Below are 6306 nucleotides of genomic sequence, written 5' to 3'. Positions count from 1 at the left end.
GCTGATCTGAGGCTTTCTGGGAGTTTGTTCCAGATATATGGAGCATAAAAGCTGAATGCAGCTTCTCCGTGTCCATGTCTAAACCAAAACAAAGGATACAGCAGAAGTAGTTATAGTCTTTTTAAAAAACTTGTCATATTTCTTTTCTCTTAAACTCTATGTCAACATTACCTGCAATCCAACTCAACTGACAATAGTAAGGTTGGGTATTTGGATGTGCTTGTTAAGACCTTATAATGGAGCCTCAAGCCACTTGCATCATTCAGAGATGAGAGATCGGGTACAGAGGTCAGAGAATCCACTTTTTTCTAACATCATATGCCAAGATATATATGTTTTTCTCATTATTAATCATGCAAGCTGTTATCAGACTCCACATATATCCCACTGGAGCTTCAAAAGCTTTCCATGCTGTATTCAGTACAATTATTTTTTGAAACCTATATAGAGTTTTGGCATTTCACCCTTAAAGTCTAATCAAGTTAAAAAAAAAAAAACTATGTCAACAGGCTAATAAACACTTCAAGTGATGACAGGTGAAATTCACATAAGGTAAATTTAATATTCACCGAACCCCCCCTGCCCTATGACAGGCCCCTCTGCAACCCTCAGCTGAATAAGTGCAATGGATGGATGGAGGGATGCATGAATGAGCAAGACAGAATAGCATTTCTCTTTTAAACTTACTAGTTCTTATAAAATTATTTTTGTTTAAGCAAGAGAAAACCAAAGCTAAGGGGGGGGTAAAGTTACACAGAGTGCCTGATGGCAAGAGAGCGCGGGATGCTGAGTGCAGTTAAAGGTCAGTGAGGAGGAAGCTGCATGTAATGTTCCAGGTGGAGTCGCTAGGGGTCCTGCTTCCTGTGATAGCTGCCATATGTAACCTGCAGCTCTCTATTCCCAGCACACACCGATGTTGCCCGCTGGACACACAACCAAGAGCTTAGGAAATAGCACAATGACTCACAATCGTCCTCACAAAAAAAACAGAGCGCATGGGGGGAAAAAACATCCTTTTGAAAACAACATTTTTGTGTCTGTTTTCAATTTTGTTTATCTATTTTTGTATCCTCACACGACCACCATGAACAAATACTCTCTGCTTCTGCTTCTGAAAGGTATATTTAAGGAAAGCTACATGTCAGCTTCAATTGTGAACCCCTGCACTTGTCTTCACTGGTGAGGATTTATCACGCTGTGACCCCCTTTAAAGATCCTCAATGGCTTCAATTATAGCAGAAACTCTACTACCAAGCCAAAAGAATCTCCTCAGATAGTTTTGTTTGGTTCTGGGTGAATGCTTTTCCATCTGTTCAGAAAAAGAAATTGCTGCATTAAATCCATACCCTGAAATGACATATATTTAGCCTGAATTTTTCCTTTTTTTCCCATTAAAGATGTCTGCTACTGTGAAATGTCTTCTTATTGGTTTCAAAGGACAGTTTTGACAGCCTTCCAGTCTATTGTAGAATGCAACAGCGGCATCTTTCAAATGAAAAGAAAAGTGCTACTCTTTTATGTTCCAAGTAAATTGGCTTCCTCTGAAGCCAACCCACTCTCATCTATGGCACTGCTTGCCTTAAAGGTGACATAAAGGGAGAGGGATGAAAAAAATGGGTGGTATGATAAGGTGAGAAGGAATGAAATTGCAGCAGGAAATATCAAAACTATTTCTGAAGTTAGAGGGAAGGGTTAACATCAGAGATTTGCTCAGGAACCTAATGGGTGTGCTGCATTATATCTTAACACATGACTGGGTGGATGCTTTCATCCAGAGTGCTTTACAAGTAGAACGAGTACTTACATTTTTACTGTGAGTGGCCCTTTGGAGTCTATGTGCCATCTGTCCACACTGAACTGCATCTGAATCCCTGATACAACTTTTTTTAATCTCTCTTTAGCGTCTAGGCTTTTTGATTTTTTGTACTTCATTTGTCATGTACACTCTAAAGAGACTCTTATGGAGTTGAATTCAAGAATAGCTATCTTAGCAACAGAGGTCTTGATGACTTGGCATGGATATGGTCGTGTACAAGCCTACATCAAGGGAAAAAAGGAGATAAAGCGTAAAAGTACTCACCCCGGGTAAAGAAAGGCAAGCTAACACCGTGAGCGTTTGTGACAGGTTCTAGTGTTGTGACTTTGAGTAGTTAGCAGCTCAACTTCTCATCCAGTCTTATTGATAGAATAATGTCTATAAGCTACTAAGTTACAGTGACTTTTATCCATGTGCTTGTGTAAAGGTGCAGAGTGAAGAATTTATAATTTATTTATAGTGTATAATAAATTTTTCGGTACCACTTTACAATAAGGCTCCCCTTATAGATGCTAATAAATAGTTTATAGCTATATTATTAATTAATTTGTAAATGCTTTATAAACCATTATTAATGGTTTATTATGCATTAGTTAAGGGTGAGAAAGAGGAAAAAAACTGACCGGTTTCTTGCCAAATAGTGAGCCAAATGTGTTCACCTATATATTTCATCTAGAGTTGCTATATTAAACATTTCAGACTAAGTTACTATCCTGTAAGCACAATCAGCATTTGTAAACATATTTTTTATCATATAAAATTGTACTTCAGAAATGCATTATAAATATCCACAACTATCAATCGGAGCTTTGTTGTAAAGTGTAAAGCATAAAACCATTTATAAATGCCAAATGGGAGCCTTATTGTAAAGTGTAAAGCATAACACCATTTATTAATGACTACTAAACATTTATAAATGACAAAAGAGAGTTTTGTCGTAAAGTTTAAAACATGTCAACATTTATTAAGGACTAATAAACATTTATAAATGCCAAATGGGAGCCTTATTGTAAAGTGTAAAGCATAACACCATTTATTAATCACTAATAAACATTTATAAATGACAAAAGATAGCTTTGTCGTAAAGTTTAAAACATGTCAACATTTATTAAGGACTAATAAACATTTATAATTGCCAAAAGTGAGTCTTAAATGTATAATGTCACCATTTATAACACTTAGACCTAAATTACAATCAGTGCTTGAAATAACATTTAACTACTGTCAAAAATGGCAATGTATTGTAAGAGTAACACATGTAACATTAAATGTGTTTTTTAAAACACCAAACAGTCACCCACTCCAAAAAAAGTTCATGCCAGACTGGTTCAAACTGGAAATATTTTTTGTATGTCCTTAAATAAGCGTCCCAGTGGTCCATCAGGGTGTCGCGCTCCAGTTCCTCCTTAAGAAAAGTCAGTTTCTCTCGCTCCTTGTTAAGAAGGGCAGTTGCAGTAGGGGCAGGATTAGAAGAAGAATCTAAAGAACAAACAATTATTAAATTACAATACTAAAATAATTTATAATCTAAACTTGGGAAACTCAAATAAAATATTGATTAAAAACGGTTACAACTTGAATTTATAAAAAGCCACTTTGTAAAAATTATGTTATATACACATGTGGTGGTTCAGACATTTCTAAAACAAGGCAAATAATTCTGTGTACTGCCTTACCAGGGTGTTTAATATAAATTTAATGATGCACATAAACCAAACTAAAAATATACAACTAAGTGATATCAATCGTTTGGAATAACCAATAGTAATAGAGCTATTCACATGTTATGTGATGTTAGTTAGCCACTGTAGCTAGCAGCCAAATGGCTCGGTAGCTAGCTAGCTAGCATTATACTCACCTTCATGTCTAACTGCTGACGTCGTTGGCTTAGTGCAATCTAGATCATCCAGTCTCTGCTTTTTGTATCTCTTCGAACGTGTGCTAACTGTGTAAGTCGCAGACGCACACAAATTTTTATCTTCTGCTGCTCCATCCATGGCGCAGCAACTTGAACGAGCGCCTTCAGTGTGTCTGTTCGTGCCCCTTTGGCTTGACCTTCCAGAGCGCTCCACTGCCTGTCGCGCTCTGAGAGGAGGGGCTTTCCTTAATAAAGTTAACTGTGATTGGATGGTTGTATAAGCTCCTCTGCGTTTAAATTAAATTTGTTTTCCCTCCCTTTGGCAGCAGAACATATTTTTTTAGCATGAATCCAGCGGGTTAGATCTACATAACAAAGTCGGAGATACATTATAACAGGTGAGACAATCCTCTTTTTTGCGTGGGACTATTTTTGATTATAGGGCTTGTTTTATATAGCATGTGAAGTTCTTTAACTCTGAACCGATTTGCACTAGACTCCCATAGAGTATTTTACGGTGTTTCGAGGTGATAATAAAATAAATTACTCATTTTTTCCCACCAGAATGTCTTTGGGAATGAGATTGCGCGCCAGAATAGAAGGAAAACAAACTAAATATAAGGCACTAAGGCTCATTAAATGGCTGCAGAAGAAACACCTGCTAAAAAAGAAGCTTAGATGTCCTGTTTGTCACCATAAGATGAAAATGATTTCCGTGGTGAAGAAAGACCAATATATGTGGTATGTATAATGCATGATAATGTAGTGCATGTAGTAAATATAACCAAATATTTCGGTTATCAATGCAAGAGGGAGCATTAACCTCTTTTCATTATTATTTTCTTCATACTTAATTTTGTGATTATCTTTTCAATTAATGCTCTTGTTTAAGGGTCCATTTCTTTACTTAACTCATTGATATGTTCTCAGGTGCTGCAAAAGAGCAAGTCATAGGAAAGTTTCCAGAACAATTAGAACTAGCTCCCTCTTTGAGAAATCAAAAACATCTCTTTTCAGTTGGATGAAGTTCATTTACAGGTATATGTAGATGTAGACATTAATAGCAATGCACCTTTCATAATTGAACACCAATACGAGACTTGTGAAATAAAATTAGGGCCTCAGTAAGTAATAATTGCCTCAATTTCTATCACAGATTTTCACAAGGGCTCAGGCTCAGACAAATAGATATGATCGATGATGAAGTGGCTGGCAGCTCCAGAACACTAAGTAGCATGGCAAGACACATTCGACATGTTTGTATACGTGCAATTAAAAGACACAGAATAAACAATGGACACCGTCTTGGTGGTGACAGAGAATTTGTGGTTATAGATGAAAGCTGTCTCCGTCATCAGCGAAAGGTTGGTAAACTCTCAGACAGGTTTGTTAGAATCAATGCAGATCTGACTGTGTCCTCTAAACATGGAAACCTTTACCATAAGTAAAAGAAATTAGTAGAAGCAACCATCTTTTTGAATGTTTCTTTGTAGATATTTAATTTTATTCTTTTTCATTTTAATTCTGTTTAATTTTATTCTTTTTGTTTTCAGTATGCACGTGGACGCTTTGGAAATGCATGGAAAAGGAAGAAATGGGTATTTGGAATGATGGGAATTAAAGACAAAAGGCGAAGGCTCGTGTTAAAACTTGTTGAAAAACGATCAAGGCGCCACCTTGTTCCTCTGATCAGACAGCATGTTAAGTTGGGTAGTGCCATTATCAGTGATGAGTGGAGAGCCTAGAAAAATGTTTTGACAAACATAGGGTACAGACATTACACTGTAAATCACAGCAGGTGGTTTGTAGATCCTCAATCTGGCAGTCATACACAGCATATCGAAAGGGCTTGGATGACCATCAAAGGACATGTCCGTAGACTAAGAGGAAATCGCACTGAGAAGTTGCTGGAGGAACACCTGATGGTTCTTGAGTGGTCATCTTGGCTTGGTTCGCGACACCCTGATGGACCACTGGGACGCTTATTTAAGGACATACAAAAAATATTTCCAGTTTGAACCAGTCTGGCATGAACTTTTTTTGGAGTGGGTGACTGTTTGGTGTTTTAAAAAACACATTTAATGTTACATGTGTTACTCTTACAATACATTGCCATTTTTGACAGTAGTTAAATGTTATTTCAAGCACTGATTGTAATTTAGGTCTAAGTGTTATAAATGGTGACATTATACATTTAAGACTCACTTTTGGCAATTATAAATGTTTATTAGTGATTAATAAATGTTGACATGTTTTAAACTTTACCACAAAGCTATCTTTTGTCATTTATAAATGTTTAGTAGTCATTAATAAATGGTGTTATGCTTTACACTTTACAATAAGGCTCCCATTTGGCATTTATAAATGGTTTTATGCTTTACACTTTACAACAAAGCTCCGATTGATAGTTGTGGATATTTATAATGCATTTCTGAAGTACAATTTTATATGATAAAAAATATGTTTACAAATGCTGATTGTGCTTACAGGATAGTAACTTAGTCTGAAATGTTTAATATAGCAACTCTAGATGAAATATATAGGTGAACACACTTGGCTCACTATTTGGCAAGAAACCGGTCAGTTTTTTTCCTCTTTCTCACCCTTAACTAATGCATAATAAACCATTAAT

At 36.2% G+C, this 6306-nt stretch overlaps 1 pseudogene; it reads left to right on the top strand.

Moving 5' to 3' along the window:
* Positions 1 to 3829: 3829 nt before the first annotated feature.
* Positions 3830 to 5921, top strand: LOC146582584 (uncharacterized; annotated as a pseudogene).
* Positions 5922 to 6306: the final 385 nt, after the last annotated feature.

Source organism: Mchenga conophoros, linkage group LG2 (assembly GCF_057382185.1).
Source record: "Mchenga conophoros isolate Kocher_MC1m ecotype Shallow Benthic linkage group LG2, M_conophoros_male_GT1.1, whole genome shotgun sequence".
Lineage (NCBI taxonomy): Eukaryota > Metazoa > Chordata > Actinopteri > Cichliformes > Cichlidae > Mchenga > Mchenga conophoros.
This window is presented reverse-complemented; position numbering and strand designations above follow the sequence as displayed.